We start from the raw sequence: 22,493 nt of genomic DNA on the forward strand, positions 1-22,493 counted from the left end.
CTGCCGACACTGCTCTGCAGCACAGATTTCTCGGATCCTCCTGGGTTAGAAACAAGCACCCTCATTTCTTCTTCCTAGATATATTATATTGCCAAACTCACCAGGAACAGAGCACTCTGGCTGTGTTGTCCAAACAGGACCAGCATTTACGCCCCACTGGCCAAACCCAGCCTGAGTGTTCACAAGAGATGAGGGCAGGGAAGCTCAGAGCAGTGCTCTTCTAAAGGCAAAGCCAATTAAAACTGGATTTGGGCAACCTAAAGTCACCCAAAGTTTCAGAAATAAAGGCTGAACAGCTTTCTAAGGAGCTCTGAAGCACATTTGCTGTTAGATGAACATGGATTTTGCAACACTTGCAAATCCCATTAGCAGCAAGAGAACTGCAGGACTCGGTCCACACGCCGCATTTTCACTGAAGGAATCCCCATTTAATTACCAAAGAAAATGCAAACACTTTTCAGTTGATTTTTGCAGTGTTAATAGCTTACAAATTGTTGCACAGATGCTTTTCCTGGCATGCATCAGGTCTAACACTTGAGCAAAATCATTCCTTCACCTCAGCTGAAACCTGGGCCTTCAGTGATCAGCAACTGCTAAGTGACACTTCCCTTAAACCCCACAAAAACTGTGGTCGTTCTTTGGAAGTTTCACATCTTCACTTTAAAAACCAAGCAATTATAGATCCTTCATGTTCTATTTTATGGTTCCAGCAGTTTTCTTAACCTTGAGAAAATTTGGCACCATTATTCTAATTACAAGAAGTGGGGGTACATGAAATCTGTCCAGCAAAAGAGAAACTGAGCTGGCAGATGCATGAAATTCTATACTGCAAAATGACAGAAGGGGAAGTAATGGGACACTAGAGCTGTCACTTACCCAGGTAAGAGTCAGCTGCTGTAAATAAAAAACTACGTTCTTTTAGGCTCATTCAGCTCTTGATAAATTGACACCAAGTATGGATATTGTTACGAAATACAGCCACGGTAATTCGAATTGTTTATTTACAAAACCAGTTGTCACTACGATACAAAGACAAGCTGTGTGTGTGTGTGTGTGTGTGTGATATATTTAAAGCCCCAGACCAAGAAAGGAAAGTCTCCCATGCATCCTGACACAGCATCATACATGAAAAATGCATGTACTTTCCTACTGAGCCCACACATTGGGTTACAGGCCACATGGGAGGACTGGGTATTTAAATACCCCACTGGGCCTTTTCCATCTCCAGGACAGCTGCCCTGGAACCCAACATGCACAAGTGCCAGGTGCCATGAAGACTGTGGAGCCATCACTTCCTAAAATCTGGAGAAAAGTGAAGGAGTTCATAGTGTAACAATTTCCTGATAAAGCTCTCAAGTTTATTAAGGTCTCTGCGCTAAAAATATTAGAAAGCTTTAATTCCAATAAAAGACACCATTACACAGGGTTTCCTCAAGCACAGGAAAGCTCAGTGAAATCAGGAAGGCCCTCACAAGTATTCCTATTTTAGAGGGGCAGAACTGAGCTATCAGTGGTCTCTTCCACAGCAGAAACCTTTGGAGATACATGCAATCACAGATGTCCCAGCACACATTTAAAATCAAACTTCAACCCTTCCTGCATCTTTCTCTGTGTTGTACTTGGCTAACCCCTTACATAATCCCAGGACTTCCTTATTTTAAAGCACATATAAAATAGTCTGAGTTCGAGCCCAGAGATAACAAAGTCGTCAAACAAATCTGAACTCTTCAGAAACCTGCTTTTCTCTTTTGACAACTGTCTGAGAACAGAGAATGCAGAGAGCTGTTCCTCCTTTAAATTTAGCTTCAGCCCCTGTGAAAATTCCTCCCAGTGCTCCAGCATTTGCTGCCTGGTCTTTCCATTCAAGGGGAATGGGGCAATGAACCCGATTTTGTTGACCCATTCCCATGGCTGTGGGATCTGTAGCCACAGGGAAGTTACACAAGGGAAAAATGAACACGTGTCCGAACAGAAACCCCAGTATTTTTCCTTTTACTTCTAAAACAAAGACTGTTGTGTCTGTGCAGCAGTGGGACAGAGCTGCAGCACCTCTGTTTGCCACATCTTCGTGCGCCAGGAACGGAGCCGGCGCTGGTCCTGCTCCGGCCGGATGCGGTGCCCTCGGAGCCACGTGAGCTCTGGAGCTGCTCAGATGTCTGCCTGACATGGGATTGTTCTGAAATTAGAACATTGCCCCATTTTCAATAAAGCCTCCAAGATTCCAGGGTTGTCCCTGTTAGCGAGGGATGTCCTTGAAAACGAGGACAGCTGATAACCTTAAAGAAGGAGGGTAATTAGTCACAGCCCTGCAACCTCTTCTCCTAAAGAAACAGTGACAAAAGTAAACTCCTATTAGAATATCATTAAATGCATTATTATGCAATACTCGTTACATAACCATGCTTTACCAACTCTGGGTATTTTCAGGCAGAATTCAGTTTCACAGACTTGCCCACACAGAAAGATTTTTAAAAGTATGAATTGTCTCTCTGGAGGGGATGAAAAGAGCTCAGGTAAACTGATGAATGGCAGACTGGCTGCCAATATCTCACATCCAACTTGAACCCCTTAAAATAAAAAGTCTTTTTAAGAATTTAAGCTAATTCCTTCCAGAGAAGTGATAAAATTCATAGAAGCATTTGCAAATCCAAATATATCACCCTATCCAGATACTCAGTACCATTTGAATTTCAGCTAAAACTGCACTGTGAATCCATGCAAAATTCAAGGATAAGCAAAATTAGACTGAATTAAGCATGACAACTTGAAAAATGTCGCTGCATTTTATCAAAATTAATATTGTCATCTCTTTTCCTCTATCCCTACTTCCAAGAACACGCAGGAATAGTCGTGGAATCTATGTTTTACTAAAATATTTCATCTAATTTTACCCATTTAACAGCTTTAGTTAGTTCAGAAATATTCTAACCTCCAACATAAATACCTGGATATTGTTCTTATTGGTGCCTAAGCTCATATTAAAGACGAATAACAATCACAGCTATTATAAAGTCTAAAAGCAAGAAAAGCATGAAACAGGAGTGCAGGTGAAATTCTGACAAGGCAAAAGCTGGTGCTGAGTGCATTTTTCAACGATCAGGTTTAAAAAGAAAGGATGTACATTTTCAACACAGAAATCTATGTGAAATATAGGCATTATTATATGTAGTTCATTAGTAAGCTGCTTATTTTCTTTCCAAACATTTCCAAAAACACTGCGTTTGTAATGGGCTAAAGTGACAATTGTTAAAGAGAAAATAAACAGCTGATGAATATTGCAGGTACAACATCATCTCTAGGTAACAAGTCCGGCAAAAATATTCATAGTTACATTTTTCTTTCACATGCACAGCTCCATTCTAATGAATCATTTCTATTCCCATACTTCCCAAAAGTCAAATGCAGGGGACATTTCCAAAGCAATTATCATTTGCCTTCTGGCTGTGCAAACTAATAATGGACATTCTCCCTCTCTCACGAACCCACATTTCTGCCTTATGGCTCAGAAGGAGCCCAGCTTCCCACTCAGTGCACACACAGCCTGTGCCCCCTCCCTGCAACACAAACCTGTCCACACAGCCCAGAATAATCCTGCTGGATAGCAAAGCACAGAAAGTTCCCGTGAAAAGCATCGTTCTCCCGTACCTGGAATTCTGCAGCCCCTGGGATTGGGTTACTGAAGCAGGAGATGAGTTCTGCAGGTGAGCCCCAGCTCCCCGCTCCACGGAGCACCGCTGGCCATGGGATGAGTGAGGCGCTCACCCAGCACTACCCAGGAGTGTGGCAGGAGGGACACACCTTTCCTGCTTCTCTCCACCCCCTCGAATCCCTGAATCCCTCTCCCCTTCCCAGCTGACTGCACAGCCTGCCTCGGGAAGGGAGGCAGGGGCAGGGAGCGCACCAGGGAGGAGGCACCGCCAGAAGAGCGATGCTTCCTTTATTAACAAATCCTGAACAACAAAACGACATTTCCACGCTTTCCCAGTCGGGGTCATTCCAAGCGTGCCTGGCAGAATTCACCCGTTGGCAGCAAGGAAAGTGGATTCGTGTGCCCGGTCATTTACTGCGTTCCTAATTCCTTACAGCACCGTGCCTACCCCAGAAAACCCAGCCTGGGCTCTGTGCGCACCTCGGGCTGCTGTGCCGGGGATGAGACAGCTCCTCACACACCAAACCAGCGAGAACATGTGCACAACTGCACAAAACAACAGCCTCTGAAGGTGGTAGAGGCACTTAAAGCAGGAGTGAGGACTGTTCAAAACCACTCTTAGGAAATGCTGCCATCAGAGTTCCAACCAGCACCTTTCACTTTTTACTTGTTTATTGAAGTGCTGAAACATAAACTCAGCAGCAAAGAAAGCCTTCACAGCAAACCCAGAGCACCTGGCAAGTTGTGTGGTATGGGAACATTGGGGAAAATGAGAGGTAGTGGATTAAATAGGATCAAGGAGAAGATGAAACTGAATCCCAGCCTCCCTCACTGAGCTCCCAACCACTGAAACATCCCAAAAGAGGGGAGGCAGCAAAGTCAGTGCTCCAATTTCTCAGCTCCTCTGCCCAGCTTTGGACACCACGTGCAAGCCTGGCCCTCTGTTTCTGTAAAACTTAGCCAAATTGAACTGCAACAAGTTTTTTTCCATAATCAACACAAATATACTGAACTACTATTCTCAATTTTAAAGGAATTAAAGGAATAGAAAGGAAAAAGAGAGTTCCGACTAGCTCCAATTTTTTAAAATGTCCACACGAAAATAAGTGGGACAAGTGGGACAACACACATTTATAAAGAAACTGATATTTTTATGGAAGAGAGAGAATATATTGATGGATATATACACACACTAAGTTCATATTATTATTATTGTTATTATTAACCTCAGGCACTTTCTCACAGATAAACATTTTCTCCCATCAATAAAAGACAGGATTGTCAATAGAAGAAGAAAATAATGATAAAATATCCAATCACAAGAAAGACTTAGTGCTGGTTTTTTAATTATTGTCACATTTTCTCATGAAAAAATATTATATTTTAATGGTGTTAATCATGTTTATCACCATCACACTATGGAAATTAACTTCTGATTCCTCTAAATTACAGACCTTTTTATCTGTAAAGAGTAGCACTTTCTCCTATAAGCTTATAAGGACTTTGGATAGAGGCTAGAAGAATTATACTGTGACATTTAAAAATAAGCGATGTCAGACTTACCTGAGAAAATCAAATTCTGTGAGTTAATGCATGTTTGACTGATCAGAATTTTAAAAGAGCATTTCACATGTCCAGACCCTCCAGGTGAAGAAACAATCCGTCCCAGACCCTTAAATTTTGGGAGTGTAAAAAGAGATTCCAAAAAATACTAGAGATGGTCTCACCCAACTATTAAAATTGATGGTTAAAATCTAGGTAATTAAGGAATTTAAAAGTATTACAGAAACAAAATATGGCACTGAGCTGTTAGAAAAGAACATTTGTGGCATGCAAACGTGTCAAGATAAAACCAAATTATACCTTAATGGGAAAGCAGTGTGTGCAACCTCCATAAAATATTTTTCTTAAGCACTGAGAAGCAATTGCTGTTGGTGAGAGGACTCCTTTCTTGAGTGTGAGAAATGTGATAAAGATCTATTTGTTATGTATTTTAAAACCATTTTTATTCATATTCCAGGTCCAAACAAGAGTCTGAGAAAGAGAGCACCGAAACTTGCTGAGCTTCTGGCTTTCAGATTGCTACAAACCCCAAATGTCAGAGCCACTCTGCCTTTGCTATGGCAGAATTAAACACCTTCAGCTCATCTTTTCCTGTGTCCTCCAAGTATTTTACACTGATTTGTCCTGAAATATACTCACAATCCCATCTGAGGGCTCCCTGCACTCCAGCCCAGGCTCTGACACCCCACATGAACACCCAAGGAAGCTCCCAGTGCTCCCCAGCCCCACTCAGCTCTTTCCCCGCCCGTTCCACGGAGGAGCAGCTCTGATTTATGGAGGATTTGCACACATTGTGCACAGGCAAGAAGTGCCCAAGAGATGCCTGACACAATTCTGCAGAGCCCCAGTGGCACCGTGACCTGCAGGAGTACAGAGTGCACCTGGCCAAAAATTCCACCCTGTCCATACCTGGGAATAACGAGTGCTCGGAGCTGGCACGGGAAGAGCACGACAGGGGCTGCTCCCACACAGGCAGAAGGTAAAGTCACTTCAAAGCAGGCTCCGCTGGCACTCCAGTATTGACACAAATAAATGCTTTTTATGTCATTCCCATTTTCCAGAAGGTAAATGTTCACGAGGAGCCGTGCCCAGCCTGAGCGGAGCAGGCTGAATTTAAGAATTAAAGGAAATTATTTCCCTTACCTTTGTGATACTTTCCATCCTGATCAACTCTGACTTTGTTTATCTAAATTTCCAGCGAAAAAAAAAGAGTTGATTGAGATGGGGAGTGTTGAAAAATTACAGAAACCAAAGGAGAAAAGTTTGGTTCACAGGGCAGGAAAGAGACATTCAAGACCAGTTCAAGATACTATTTTAGGAAAGTCACTTTTGCCACTGCTCTAAAATTTGCATGAAGCTCAGGGTAACTGAATGTTATCTTCGCATTATATTATGTAATTGTCTTTTCTAGGCAGATATATACACATTTCCCTGTATGCAAATGTGACTTTCTGGCCTAGGTAACTCTGCAAACAGATGAAATATTGGTTCTTAAGCAAGTCGTTTTTAGGAAATCTGTAACAGTAGCACCAGGTTTTTAAATTTGTAAGAGATATATGTAAGATAAGATATAATACATCTGTATTAGATAATTTTATCAAGGCACAGACATGGAGATGATGGAAAGCATGTGTGAGGATGAAGAACAAATTGGGTAACAATACTGGGAAACAATGAAATGGAAAAGGGTAATAGAACTACTAGGCCAACCTTTACCTGGTTTTCCATAAATTTAGCAATGTTATTTCAAATTCAAGAATACACCAGCTCATTTAAAAGAAACTACTATTTTTAAATGAAAACTCTCTACCAAAAGTCTGAAATTTTTTAAGAAGTGGGTTTGATTTTATCCAATAAAGTTTCAGGGGTGACCTTTATATAAGATCTTCCCTTTCCCATCTTCAGAGCAAATCTGATTGCACCAATTCTCTGCAAGCAGAGCTGAAAAAAGGAGTAAGATTCTGACCAAAGGAGTAAGAACTGTGAATTCTGACCCAAAGGAATAAGAACTGTGAATTCTCACCACAGCTATGAGGTAGGGACCCCATGTGCCACTGACCCTCTGAACTCTCATCCCCCAATAACCCAGTGTCTGCTGGACCCCAGTATTCCACCACCTCCCTGAACAATGAGCTCCAAAATCCATGTGTATATAGGAAATTCGACCTCACCTCCAGAAAGGTAAAAAACAAACCCAAGTGCACAGATTTTGTGCTGTTGCAGCAGTACCCAACCATCCCACACAGCACATTTTTCAGACACACAGCGAGCAACTGAGCACTAATATTTTATGAAGGTGTCACGTTACTCCCCCCAAAGGGAAGTGAGAAGTGCAAGGCAGCCCTGGTGGCTCCAGATTTTAGAGATAATTGCAAAAACCTGTCACACAGAGCTGACCACCACTGAATACAAACTCATGTACAAATACAGGTGTTAGAACTCTACATCTCTATGCAGGTTGAATGTATTTCAAATTATGAACGGTGACTCCAAATCCCCATGGCAGGGGTGGCACTGGATGAGCTTTAAGGTCCCTTCCAACCCAAACTATTCTGGGATATGTTACAGGAACACAGGCATGGGGAGAAGAAGGGTTCTTGCCATAAATTGAGGTGAATAAGCAAAACAAAACAATTTTGCCCCAGTGACTTCTAAAGATTTATCGATTGGAACCCAAAATTTGACCCAACAATATCTTGTTATGTTTTATCACTCTGCACACATTCCTTTTCTCTGTACTCTTGTCCAACATCCATAACACTGTTTGGTTTGTGTCCCATCAACGATTTCCTCAAGCAAAGTTATTCATCTAAATTCATCCAAATGCATCTGTCACGACAAACCTTTCTGCAATGTAAGAACAGAATTCTCGACTGAGAAGTTTTAAAAGTGTTTTCTACCTTCTAAGGCTCTGGAAAAATTATTGGTTTTTTTTCAGAAGAACCAGTCATTTTAAGTCATTTATCTGCTTTTTAAGGGAGGTAGAACAGAAAAAGCCCAAGCTGCAAAAACCCCTTTCAACCTCAGGAAAATTATTATTTAATTCCATGCTGTGTTACATCTCCTGAAGCAAGAGAACAGGGTTTAAAGATTGCATTTGTGTACTTTTGGGACTGTTCTCACAGTCCCAATCCATCCCCCACCATGCTTTTTCCATAATCATGACAAAGAAAATATACAAACTATAATAAGCATGTCCCAAATGTTTGACCAAAACATAAACATCGCTTTAAAAATATCCTTGTCCCATTTAAGGACGACTAATCCCAGATAACAAACCTTTCCCAGATAGAGTTAAGTGGGAATTTCCCATAATTTTCCCATTAAAGATGCCATACTCTGATCCCAACTGTCCAGCACCGCATGGACACTTTGGACAACGCTCTGAGGCACAGGGTGGGATTATTGTGATGTTGGACTCAGTGATCCCTGTGGGTCCCTTCCAGCTCAGGATATCCCATATATCCATAAGGATTTGTACACCAGGAAGAGCAGAGGGAGGCTCCGTTTCCATATCCCAAACACAAGCAAGGCTCACGAGGGCTGAGCAGGGAATAATCAGAGACGCACCAGACACCTGACAGCAAACATCCTGCACCAGAGCAGCACGGATCAGGAATGAGGTTGGATTTCCAGAGCAGCTGGAACTCCTGGAAGCTCTCAGATTCCTCCTGGAGCTTTCACAGGCGCAGCAGCCACGCAGCTCCCACAGCCCATAAGCTCTGGAGCACAGACTGGCAACCAAACGACTCCCAAGAAACCTCAACAGCAGCTGCTGACTGCCCAATTCTGCAGTTAAATCAACATGGGAAAGATCCTGCATCCTTGGACATCTGCTTTGCTTTGGGATGAAGGGCCAGCTCCACTATAAGACAGAAATCCTGCTCTTTTTAACAAAAAAAAAACCACACATGGAATAAAAAAATCAAAGGCAAACTTTTTAATATATCATTCAGCAAAAGAGAATTTTCAGCTGGTTTTAGCGCTGGCATCACAGCCCTCAACACGTGTCATCTCTAGGAAAGTGTTTCCCAGTTATCTGAGTGGTGCAATGGCTCTAGTTAAAATATTTCTATTGAATTGCTCAGGGAGCCTCAGGCTGCTCAGCCTTTAGCAGGTGCAGCCCCAGCTCTCACCAGGCTCTGCATGGAAGTTTTGCCCTCAGTTGTCAGATCAGGTACAACCAACACCTGTAGTGTCCCTGTTATGGACCTTTCTATCTTACAGATTGAGGGTGAGTGCTGGCTAATAATGATTGTGCTTCTCTGAAGGTCACTAAAATCATTAAATAAAAGTTATCACAATAAAAATTTCTCTCTTTTATTTCCTCAGAGCACCAAGGGCTACAGAGATCCCAAAGACTACTCTGCCTTCACAGACTGCTTCCCTGAATTCCTGGAGAAGGAATGAAAGCATCTTGCATAACCCCCATCAGGCCAAACCACTTTCTAAAATGACATGTAACCTGCAGGATTCTCCTTTCAGACCACAGAAACAGACACACACAAAGATCTTTCAGAAGATGCAGGAACACAAAGGGACACACGATTTGCCCTTACCCAAATGACAGAACCTCTCAGGTTATAAAAGCACTCAGTGATACGGGCATTGCTTCCTAAACTGCTGAATGTTTCATACAAGCAAACAGGCATTCAGGCACTGCTTCATCCCTGTGCCACCAACGCTGAAATCCCAGAATATTTCTCCAGAGCCACTTTGCAAACCACTGCTTGTAAACAAGAAGTGAGCTGAGAAGGAGAGAATGGATTGGGGGATGATATTCTGCCCCAGTGACAAATTAATGCAAATCAGGGGGAGGAGAGATTGACTTTCATTCCTTGCCAGGGTCTTATCTTGCATCCAACCATTCAGCTGGAAGATGGGAGCCACTGAGCAGCTTGAAAATTGGAATGGTGTTAGTCCAGAAGAACACAAGGTGTAAATATAAATACAGATAAACACAGAATTAAAACATTAGCTCTCCTAAGGATGGAACAGCACAAAGAAAAGTCACTGCCCATGTCATGTCTGAAGATGAAAAATCATTGTAAACCCCCCCCAGTCTCTTCCAGCAGCAATTCCCACCCAGCTGGGGTTCAGGAACAAGCAGGGTGTGCAATAAGCTTTCAGTAGTTGCATTCTGAACAACTGAGTTCATTTTCACTTCACCAGGTGGAATTCGGAAATTCTCAAGACAATCATTTGCTGTTGAGATTTGAGATTAATATGAAACCAATCATTCCATATTAAAAATTCAATATGTTAATAATAATGCAGTTTATTTTGCTTCTATTTATGCCCCCAGATTAAATTTAATCCATGTTTGCTTTGGTTGCCTGAGCATCTGAGCAAAAAAAAAAATCTAGAATTAGGAAATAAAATGCTGACCACTGTGATTTTAAAATAATCTTGAAAATCTCAAAATAATCTGTTTCCAGTGAAAAGAGAAAAATGTTGATACTTACAAAGCATTAAAACATTACAAAAATACAAGCTAGCAATCATCAAAGATTGCCTTCACCTTTTGTCCAGCATTTTATACTTTTGTGAAAATGATTTTTAGAACAGCTTAGGACGTCACAAAATTGAAGTGCTACATTCAGCTTGTAACATGTACAATGGAAAGTCATGCTGGAAAGCAAAAGCTTCACCATTACCAAGAATGCTTAAGCATAAAATATCTGTAAATATCTTAAAATTTACAAATAAATTATTAGTGAGGGACTTTGATACAGAAAATGTTTGCAAACATCAGTGGACCATATTGAAATTTTTTTCTATTTAATCTTATGCCCAAAAAAAGGACAGAAATAAGGAGGGATGGTACAGAACAAGAAAATCTATTTCTAAATACTTTTCCTGCTTGAATCACGAGCTCAACATGAGAAGCAGTTCAGACCAATACTTCCAAGTCTGTATCACTTCCACAGAGGCAAAATGACCAAAATTCTGTTAGGATGGCCCCAAAGAACTCTCTGCACCATTCCAAGGATCAGGATGGATTTTGCTTCACTGAAAGAACATTTCAGAACAGAGAAACAGATTTAAAATGTGCTGAGATCTCCTATTGTTACCCCATGACAGAAAACCATAACTTGGCAAACTCTTGGGTTTGTCTGGGCAAAAATAATCCTCACTAAAACAACACAAAAAAATATCCCAACACACGACTTGAGATTTGGTTACGTTGGTCATGGGACAAATTTCTGGGTCTGGTCATAGGATTCTCAATTCCTTACCTGGGCTCTGGACCAGCAATTTGCTCCTGATTTAGAAGAAAAACAAACCCAAAGCTTCTCTGTTGCACCCTCAGCAAAGAGGGAACGTTCACACCTCAGCTCACGTGGTAGAGCTGGAATCCGAACATTCGCACTTCACTCCTCACTGACACGTGCCAATATCACAGGGGTTTTTTTCCAACGCCAAACCTGTGCCTACACAGTTTAAAAAACACCCAGAAAATTGTCATATTTGACCTTTTTTATTGTGTACTGCTGAGAAGACAAGAGACAGCAAAGGTGAAACTGTCAATTCCCACTGTAGCACGAAAAATCTTCATCTGGAAGTTCTGGCTGAAAAAAAATTGGGTGCTCTTGGGGTGCCATATCACAGCTGCATTTCTCAGGAAAATAAGTTATGAAACTGTTAGTGTGACAAAGTAACCCAAGAAAGATTAAATAGCAAAGTCACCATTTGTACCCCTTCGATCACACCCATGGGAAACATGGAAATTTAGGGTTCAAGAACCAATTTACTCCCATTTGGTTTTTGGTTAGACTCTGTCAGGAGCTGTTAAAATGCTGCCTTTGGAGGCAGAAAAACTACATTTTGCTGGGCGTAAGTTACATAACATCCTGGACAAATTGTTTCCATTGCAAACCGAAAACCAGTGAAGATGCTCACTGGAATTTTTGGCAAGAACAGTTGCAGCAAGTTGTTCCAGAGACTGACTTAAACTTCCTTTGTTCCAGTTTTAAAACTGGCTTTTTAATATGGGTCTCAGCAAACATTAGAAATTCAAAGCCCCAGGTCATCCTCTTTGGGCAAAGAGTGGATTCAGTTTTTCAGACCACTTTTGATTCCAAGGCTGTGGGGGAGGATGGGCCTCCTTGGTTTGGGGTTTTTTCAGAACTGGCACAAGATTCTCCTTAAACAACGAAACAGTTGTAAAAGGAATTCCAGTGGCCCATTTAAAACGTTGAAATGTTGACAGCCAGCTACTCCAGAGTTACTCACAGTAGGAAAAGTATTCCTGTGGTCTTTACTGCATCCCTCACCTGTATTATGAATGAGGTTACAGCATCGTAATCACAGGGCCACTTAGCTTTTAGAAATAAGATAATCATTCAGACGATAAAATCAATTTATTCCCTGAAAACTGATGAGAAAAAAGGTGTCAATATTTATTTGATAAATAGGCATCCCAGGAAGGGTTACTCTCTTGGAATACTCCTGCATTTCCATGTAAGTTACTGCTGGTCCTTACCTTGAGAGCACAAACCTTCAGAGCTGCTCTTCTCACCACACTGGGATGATCCATATTTACTATTCCAGAATTGCCATTCCTGAATAACAGCAATGATCTGAATTCATTTCAGAATAAAAATGTCTGGTTCACGCTTAGCTCAAAGGTTTTTGGGAATAGTTATTTTCACTGAAATCTGTTCTCAACATTAACTGAAATAATTTTGCATTTATTTGATCTGGTCTAAAATATTTCTCTGGTATTTCACTGCTGGTTGCTTCTGGCCATCTTCTTGATGAAGATCTGCAAATACATCAGGCACGAGGATCTCACTCCAGAAACGTCAAGGTCATGGATGTTGTTGAAGCAGGACAAACGTGACACTTTTCATCTCTTTTTAAACATTGTAGGTACCAGGACAGTTCTGCTTCTGTATTTTCCAGTGGTCAGTTGGCCTCTCTCAAACAAAGAGAGTGCAGCCCCCCACATTCTGACTGCAGGAATTGAAGTTTCTCTGCCCGCTCTGGAAGGAGACGCTGCAAACGCTGAAGGAGAAAGTTGTCCCCGCCTTTAGGAACAAATCCTGTTACACACAGGGTGGCAGGGAGGTCCCTGCAGTGGCCCCGGGGTGGGTGCCCTGGTCACTGCTCCTCAGCCCTCTGCCCAGGCATCTTCCAGCTACCCCGATCCACATCTCCAAAACCGTGGGGAGCAGGAGGTTCTGGCAGATGGGGACGGTGCAATCCCTCCTCCTCCTCAGGAGCGGCTCTTCCAGTGAGTCAGGATGACCTGACAGATTTTCAGGATGACCCCACAGATTTTCAGCAGTCTCGGTGTCACCTGGGGCCGTGTCCCCGCCGTGCTGTGTGACCCTGGGGCTGACCTCGGGGGCACCGAGAGCTGGAATCAGCTATTTAAAGCTCATTACAATATCAATAGCGAGCTCAAAGGAACTGCCAAATCCAGTTAATCCCCCGTGCTCTAAACATACCTTCCAAACCCACGGCGTGTTTATCTCCATCCCACTAAAGCCAAGCTGACTGGTTTGTCTTCTCCTCGAGGAATCTTTGCAGTTATTGCTCAGTCAGCTCGGAAACCGATCAACCCTGCACAGCACCTCTTCATTTTCCCCTAATGACACACCGTTCACGGTCCCTTCACTCCCCACATCAGAAGGAATTCCCAATAAACACTGCTGTAATCTGTTTACTACACCCTGTTTATCCAGTTTAGGCTGTACTAAGCACCCCTAACAGCTTAGACCTTCTCTATGCAACAGGGCTGGGCCAGCAGCACCCCACGCTCACAGACCTACAGCTGCTCCTCCACACCCACATCCCTTTTCAGCTTCATTGGTATTTTCAGTTAAGAAATTGCTCTAAAAATTCCTATATGTAAGGACTCATCTTCCAGGTGTTCACCATTGAGGGCATAGTTCTTGCTGTAAGAAACACAGAACATGGATTTTATATCTGTTTCTGTAACTTAAACACAGCACTGAGCTTTGCTCTTCCTTTGGAAGAGCCTTGCTAATAGGAAAATGCAGGCACAGTAAGAGACTGGCTGGAGAAGCCATTCAGGCACCACTGTTTATTATTCCAGGGAAATTGTAGCCACAGATACTTCAAGGAATTGTTGCCGCCACTCAGAGAGGTGGAAGGAATAAGCAAATAGATTTACTACACTTGTCTCTCACACAGCCTTTTGGTACTTTGCAACATCCATGTGGGGCTCACTGATGGGTGAAAAACCACCCTGACCTCTGGATTTCCCTGCACTGCAGCATGGCTGGATGCAATTCTTAAATTAAAGGTGTTTGGGGGTTTTTTCCTGTGAATAATGCTGCCACACATCGAAGCAGCAGCTTGCTCTGGCTCCAGGAAGGCCTGGCTCTGGGCTTTCCATTTATAAAGCGGGGTTATACGAAAGACACTTTTTACCAAGGCCCGTAGTAACAGGACAAGGAGCAATGGTTTTAAAATGAAAGAGGGAATGTTTTCTTGGATATAAGGAAGAAATTGTTCCCTGGGAGGGTGGGGAGGCCCTGGCACAGGGTGCCCAGAGAAGCTGTGGCTGCCCCTGGATCTCTGGAAGTGTCTAAGGCCAGGCTGGACATTGGGGCTTGGAGCATCCTGGGATAGTGGAAGGTGTCCCTGCTCATGGCAGTGGGGAAGAATAGGATGAGCTTTAAGGTCCCTCCCAGTCCAAATCATTCTATGGTTCCATCTCCTGTATGAACTCTGTGATGACATTTTCATACGGAGAACAGGGGAAAAAAACAAAAGCAGAACAAACCAACCAAATAAAATTAAATTTGGAAAAATCAAAGTTGAAATCATGGCTAAACCCAGACTGTTGCAGTTAGAAGCCAAAAGAAGTGAAGCCCAAGTGTTAAACCACCTACTCGAACCTGGCATTATACATCCATAGGTGCAGAAAAGTAACTACAGTACAAAGTTATACCATGGCTGCTGCTCCTCCACCAGGATATCCTCACTTGAGCGATCTTTAGAAATCATTTAAGAAGAGAACAGAAATCCCTCAGGAGAAAACAGATCTGAAGACAGAAACCTGTATCAACACTCATAAATTACACCAGTCTTTGCAAAAATATTCCACCAATAAGCCTGCAAAGGCAACAGAGGGTGTTCGGCAGGGAGGGAAAGGTCAGTAATTCCAAATCCAGTCATGGTGATTTGGCAAAGAGTTCTATTGCTGAATGCTTTAAAAATATTGGTCTCTAAAGAGCTGCAATCCAACAGCTTTGGATGGGCAGACAGGTCACAGCTGCGGGTTTTTTCACTCTCTCTCCTACTGCCACCTTGACCTCTGTTTGCAATCAGAAAAGAACAGAGTTTAAACCCAATCTGGTGCCAGCCCAATAAAATCTGATCTGTTTCACCCCCTTCTTTACATAAAATCTGCATGGGGCTCTCTGTGTATTTTTAGTCTCTTTAATAAAATATCAGACAACAGATCCTAAAAGTTTTTAAATGTTATTATTAATTCCATTACCACCAGGCAGTCGAGGCTGAAATTTGGAAGTGGCAATGTCTGACTTGAGGGAGAAGCCCAGAAAAGAAGTTGGGATGGGAATTTAGCCAGCTAGACAGAAAAATAATACATCATCTTGTCAGGAGTGAGCTGAAACCTTTCAAACACACACCGCAAAGTGGAACCGTGGAGAAAGGGCACAAATGGAAGAACATTCCCGAGGAAATCAATAGGCAGAAGCAGGACATCCATTTCCCACCGTGGGCTGACTTTAGCACGGCCGTTGCACAAAACAAGACATCAGAAAGAGCTTATTCCCCTCCAGTCAGGTTTCTCACACAAATCTGGGATGGCTTCAAAGACTCCTCTCCAGCCTTTCCCACTCAGCTGCACGAAGAGCTGACAGGCAAGACCACAAAGATTCGGGATCAATCCAGGCCAAAAGCAAACCTCAGGAGTCAGGGATAGAAGCCAACAAACGGGAATGGGTTTGCTCTTAGGACAAGGTCTCTAAAGAGAAAAGTTTGGTAAGCCCTGAAGGAAAGGTGGGATCATTTGATGTCTTCACCACAGCTGCTGTGAGAGGCAGGAACCAAGGGGTGAGACAGCAAGGTGGAGAGGGAGCAGCTGTGTCTGCAGTGCTGCTCTCCACAGGAATCCCTTCAATCCATATGTTGGGGGGTGGAATTTAGGTTCCTCAAGCCCATTCATCTTCTGCACTCCTTATGCTGCTGTCCAGCACCCATTTCTGCTCTGAATGACCTGATGAGCAGTTTTCTGTAAATTCTGCTGAGTCCAGGATCCATGCTCAGAAGAGGCTGCGGGAGCTGAGCTGACAGGGGAGGGGGTTTGCCCCTGTCCCTCGTGGTGCCCATTCTCCCTGGAATTGCTGCACCTGCAGGTGGGACACTCTCGGTGCAAACAGCAAGTTCCGGAGGGGAGGCATGTGCTGGCACAAGCATGGGGCGTTTTCCTGCTAAACAGAGTTGCAGGCTCCCATTTACAGAGTCAGGGCAGATGTTAAGTGCACAGAAAATCAGAGTCCTCACTTCAAACCACGCTGCCCATGGCTGCCCTTCCCCAGACCTTACAATGAGCACAGCAGCACCAGGCTCTTCCAAAGGCAGGATACTCATGGCAAGTTTCTCCATGACCGGCTGTGCTAACGTCCACAGAAGCCAACACACAGTTACCAGCCCCTAAAGGCCTATTTTCAGTGCTATAGGTCCACCTATTCAGCAAAAGTCTTTTGAAAGGCAAATACACCATGATGGAAAGGTGTTTGAAGTGTATTACAGTTACATACCAATGCAGATGGTCCTGCACATCATTTACCCCTCAAAACAGTTCCCCCTCCTGTCACTGTTAACAAGCTTGATTATCAACCTTATTATTTTTAAAGCTTTTCTTTCACACTTGCAGACAGTGTCTTTTTCACCATGTGACTTAAAACAGAGAGTTTATGCCTACAGGACTGGTCTTCCAGTTGGAATACTGAATACCAATACTGAAGTTATAATTTGTCATTCAGATCTCAGAAAAACATTTCAAACCTTTAGGACAGGCAGAGGAGAAGAGGACTACATCTCACTCACAGCTGAATGCTGGTGTATTTGCTATTTCAGACAGGGAAAACCGAGTACATTTTTCTGTACTAGCTCAGCAGTGAACTCTCCACAGGTGCACAGGAAAAGGATAAAACACTCCTGTGACAACACTGAGCCTTAATTCAAACATTTCACAATGGCAGCTACACCCTGATTTCAGAGCTCAACTTCCACTGAGTGAGAGATCCCTACAGGCAAAACCTTAAGAAAGGGCACTGTTGGCAGAAAACATCATATAAGGATTGTATTAAATATTAAGCCAGGCTCTCATTTAAACACAAAATCTCTTCATTTTTCATACTGCTGTTTTACAAGCTCCCTCTTTGCTTGCTGTAAGCACAGCTCTGAGCAGAGCTGTACCATGTTCGAGCACAGCAATTCTTTAGGTCCTGTCAGTTATTCAAACCAAGTCCATTCATTGAAGTGACTCCCAGTTAGATCTCCTCTGTATATCAACAAGTACACAGAGTAAATTCAGTACAAAACAGGAGGTACAGGCAAATCTTGCAGTCAGTTATTTCTCTGAATGCCCGAGGTTAATGAAATCAAGCAGACATTTACAGAAATCATATCGTTCAGGGGCTTTAGGAACTCATTACTCACAGTTGTAATCCATTTTCCTAATCGAGTGATTGGTATTGAGCAATAAAACATTTCGGTCATCTGCTGCAAAAACGTTTCATAAGTGATTATTTTATTTGCTGATGCTATAACAACTGAAGTAATGCACAATTAAATTAAATTATTTGGGGCCTAGCATAACTAGCATCATTTGGGATGTTTCCCATTTTTAACCAGCGAACTCTGATATCCATGGTGTGAAGATGGGCCTGAGAGCACCGTACACTTCTGCATTTAACACTGCCAAGCACAGACTGTCTGTAAGAATTCCAGGGATTTTCTGCACCACAGTGCTGACACTTCACTGTAGGAGATGCTTGGGTTTTATTATCGACACACTGGCAAAATTCGAGGTTATGCTCACAAAGCAAGTTTCCTTCTCCATCACTTCCTCCAAAGCCTTTCCCTTGCAGTCCAACCTGCTCTCGCCAGGACAGGAGGCTTTTGTGATTCTGCCCATCCCCACTGCCCCTGACAAATCTCAAATTCATCTTCATGTTACAGCCAAGTTCATGAGGGGAGAGAACTCACAAGCATTTACGTCTGACAACTGTCCTGAATATTTGAATCCCTCTCTGGGGGTCTGATGAGAAAGAACACAACTCATCAGCGTGGATACTGATGGGAAAGTATCTCAGAGGTTCTTCCAAGCAATTTCAGAAGCTGCTTTGCTTGTAAAACAACTTGTTTAGCCCATGTTTATGTGAAATAACAGCTCTGTCAAAGCAGCATGCTGAGAATAAACCACAGATAAAAATACAAAAGAAACAGAACTACTATTGAAATGTTCTGAATGCTTCTCTCATGAGTTGCAGGACAATAATGTGATTGGTAACAGGCAAACTCCGGATGGAGCTTCAGCAAGTTAATTTAAGCCAAACAGCTCCTTTAGCTTTGGAAAGCTCCCCCTTTCAGTGGACAAGACTTCTGCTCAACTGCAGTTTGGAGCACTCTTATCTTGTTTAGATTTTCCAGACTGGTTTACCCACCCCTGTGAATGATATGTTTGCCTAATTAGCCTTTACCCTTTCGCTGAGAATATACCTGATATGAGCCTTGTGAAAAATCCACAATATCAGAACCCCAACGAAGCATTCTGCATTGCCTGCTCCTTCCCCACCAGCTTCCATGGTATTCAGAAGCACCAACTCTTTTCAGCTCATGCTCAAAAGGAATAAACAAAATTAAACAAAAACAACATAACAAAACAACCCAAAAACGCCATCACTGCTCATCAAGACTAAACAAAGGAAGAAAATTGCTGAGCAGCAGCTGTCACCAAGTGGGAACTGAGAGAAGAAACCTCCAAGACCTTTTAAAGTCTCCTTCTTTAAGAAAATCCCTCTCTTCCCTCAAAGCTGTTTTTTCAGCCTTTTAAACTCCAAATAACTGCATGACAATTTATCACTATACTCGCAGGTACAAGTCCTTCCCTGGAGAGTCTGTCAAAAGGTTTGCATCACAAAAATCCTTGCAAGCTGCCCTGAAAACTCCTCCTGGCCAAACACAGCCTTGCTGCACTCAAACGGAGACATGAAACCACAGCAGGTGTGAACACAACACCTGGGCCTGAAGTTCTCCTCCTCAGTCCCTAAAATAAGTTCAGGTGGCACCACTGAAGCCAATTTGGGACAAATTCTGCTGTTTACAACTTCATCCCTGCCTGTTTAACAAAGTGGCACAACACTGGTACCCAGTGGATTTACACCACTTTGCCAAACAAGTTTTTGCTTAATAATTCATTATTTTTAGCTGGTTAATGTTTAAATCAACTGCCAATAAACCACTCACACCTCAAGACTGGTCAGGTAGTTCAGAAAGCATTCCTTAAAAAAGTATCCAAACCTTTTAAACATATTTATAAATACAGATACACACAGGGTCAAGAAATGGTTCTGGGAATGTTGAGTGCAAAACTCAGTGCTCAAAGTTGGCCAAGCACAGTTATTTAATACTCTGTTATAAATTACCTGTGCTCAAACCATATTGGCTTTGAGATATATATATATATATATATATAAAATATACGTATTTTTGTAATATAATATATAAGGTATTGCCTATATTTGTCCATGCTTCCTCCAGCTCATTTTCAAAAATATCTGCTTATGTAAATAGATATTTCTTTAAAAAATAAATTAAAATTAGCTTTACAGAATTCCCAATTTTGTCTCCAACATACATTCTGGATTTTCCCTCTTCTCTGTCATCTACTGGGTATACAAAACTTGGATTAACTTGGATTTTGACAATTGTCCCATTTTTTAAAGTTCAGTTTCTAGTTAAGTCTTCATAAGCATGAGAACGAGATGTTTTTGAATGGAAAATAAAGAGAAAAGTAAAACATGACATGAAATGTGACACTGGAAGAATGTGTATGACCACTTTGCTTGAGCTCCTGAGTTAACTGAAGCAGAACATAAATAAAATCAAGGTCAAAGAAAAGAAAAATATTCATCTGCTACCTCTGTAATAAACCATATTCTTAAAGGCTGCAGTCTGAATTTGCATGAGATTAAATGTCTCATCTGGAGAATGGTCCAATAGGCCATTATTATTTGCCTGGCTGGTTTTCCATAGGTTTTCTTCCATAGTTGAGATGCATGTGGTAGTGATATTTTTTTGTCCAGAAAATACTGTTGAAAAGAAGTAACTTTAAAAAGGTATCTGATAGCCAGCTCATGTATGTTTTAAAAGTAATTGGAATTTTTTTGTCTTTACTAGAAATATATTACATATATCCAAATATTCAGAAAAGGATAAAAGCCAAGAGCAAACACATGGAAAAGCTTGGATGGATTTCAAACTCTGTGTGGAGCTTTGGAAGATCTTCACATGCAGAGAAGTGATACCTGTGAGGACATATCCAAATTATTTCTCACAGTTCCACTTTACCAAAGTAAAAAAAGTTTCAATCAACTGCTTTAAAGGGAAAAGTGAATTTAAGGAGTCCTTCAGCACCTGAAACAAAGTGCTCAATAGAACAGAAACTCCTAAGGATTCCCAGGGCATCTCAGCATGGAGGCTCCGTTTATTTCCCAGGCAGCAAACATCTCATCTCCATTCCCTCTCTCAGTTCCCTGACTCTGGTGGCTCTGTGTTTGATCCCATCTTTGCTGGGTTCTTGGCCCCACAAGACCCAGCCCCTTCCCATTTCCTGATACCTGTTTACAGGCAGTATTTATTTCATCTACAGCCTGCACATGTCACACACACAAACCTCTCCAAACCACCAGTGGGGCTCGTAGCAATATCCAAACAGGCCCCAGCCGTTCAAAACCAAGTCCCTGCACCAACTTTAATCATTGTCATGGAAAAGCTGCAATGAAAGGCAATTGAATCTATGAACAGTGAAAGACATGACAACAGAGGTTTTTAGGAAGCACGTGAAATGAATTCCAGCTGTGCTTATTCTCTTTAGTTTAGAGATAAACCTAAAATACAGAGTTACTTCCCTCTCTTTTCATCATCCAGTTTCTTTAATAGGGATTTTTTTTATGGATAACCTGCAAATACTTCGGTTTGAATTATTTTTGCCAAAATGTACCCAACACATACATGTGGAGTGCCTCATGTGGTGTAGCTCCACTACAAAGATAATTGAGGTTAAATAAAAGTAATCTAGGTTAAAACTCTCTAAAACAGATATGATTGAAAAAACATGGCATAACAAACAGTTAGTAAATGATACATGAAAAGAAGAGATGAAATACTTTAAATAGATCTAATTAAAAATTCATATAAAAATAAGCAATTCTAATCAATTCAGGTTTGGGAGGGTTTTTTTAACCTCTGATTAATTTACTGGTCATGATCCTAATTACTATGTAGGATGCTGCCAAGTGCTGTCAATGATATCTATTCCTTTGTAACATTTTTACTGCTCAAAATCTGAGATAAGATATCTCCGAATGAATGAAGGTTTTGGGGAGGCCATGGGGTTAATGGGATCTCTTAAGAAAAATATTCTGACTCAGCTTATATTTAGGATATCCACTTTTACTCAGCTTTGGGAACATTTTCTTCAGAACAGGCTAGAACTGTTTAGGTTGGAAAAGCCCTCGGAGATCACAGAATCCAACAGTTATCACCACCTAACCATGTCCCCAAGTGCCACATCCAGATGCTTTTTGAAAATGACCAGGAATGGTGACTCTGCCATTTCCCTGGGCAGCCTGTCCCAATGCCTGACCACTCTTTTAGTGATTTTTTTTCCAAATCCCCAATCTAAACCTCCCCTGGCCCAGCCTGAGGCCGTTCCCTCTCCTCCTGTCCCTGTTCCCTGCGAGCAGAGCCCGACCCCCCCGGCTGCCCCCTCCTGTCAGGGACTTGTGCAGAGCCACAAGGTCCCCCCTGAGCCTCCTTTGCTCCAGCCTGAGCCCCTTTCCAGCTCCCTCAGGAATTCTCCAGCCCCTTCCCAGCTCCGTTCCCTTCCCTGGACACGCTCCAGCCCCTCAGTGTCCTTCTTGTCCTGAGGAGCCCAGAAGTGCCCCAGGATTTGGGGTGGTACCTCAGCAGTGCCAGCACAGGGGACAATCCCTGCCCTGCTCCTGTGGCCTCACCATGGCTGGCACAGACCAGGGGCCGGTGGGCT

General features: G+C 42.4%; 1 protein-coding gene across 13 annotated transcripts in view; it reads right to left on the reverse strand.

Annotated features, from left to right (window-relative positions):
* Positions 1–22,493, reverse strand: part of ATP2B2 (ATPase plasma membrane Ca2+ transporting 2) — a 284,984-nt gene that overhangs the window by 181,738 nt on the left and 80,753 nt on the right. Inside the window, exon 1 of one of the 13 annotated variants that reach the window (XM_017737313.1) lies at positions 3,646–3,740. The exons of the other annotated variants lie outside the window; for them this stretch is intronic. The gene's annotated coding sequence lies outside the window, so the exon portion shown is untranslated. Of the gene's footprint in view, positions 1–3,645; positions 3,741–22,493 lie in introns of those variants that run through there. 13 annotated transcript variants of the gene reach the window in all.

The sequence above is a fragment of the Corvus brachyrhynchos genome, unplaced genomic scaffold, assembly GCF_000691975.1.
Source record: "Corvus brachyrhynchos isolate BGI_N302 unplaced genomic scaffold, ASM69197v1 scaffold266, whole genome shotgun sequence".
Lineage (NCBI taxonomy): Eukaryota > Metazoa > Chordata > Aves > Passeriformes > Corvidae > Corvus > Corvus brachyrhynchos.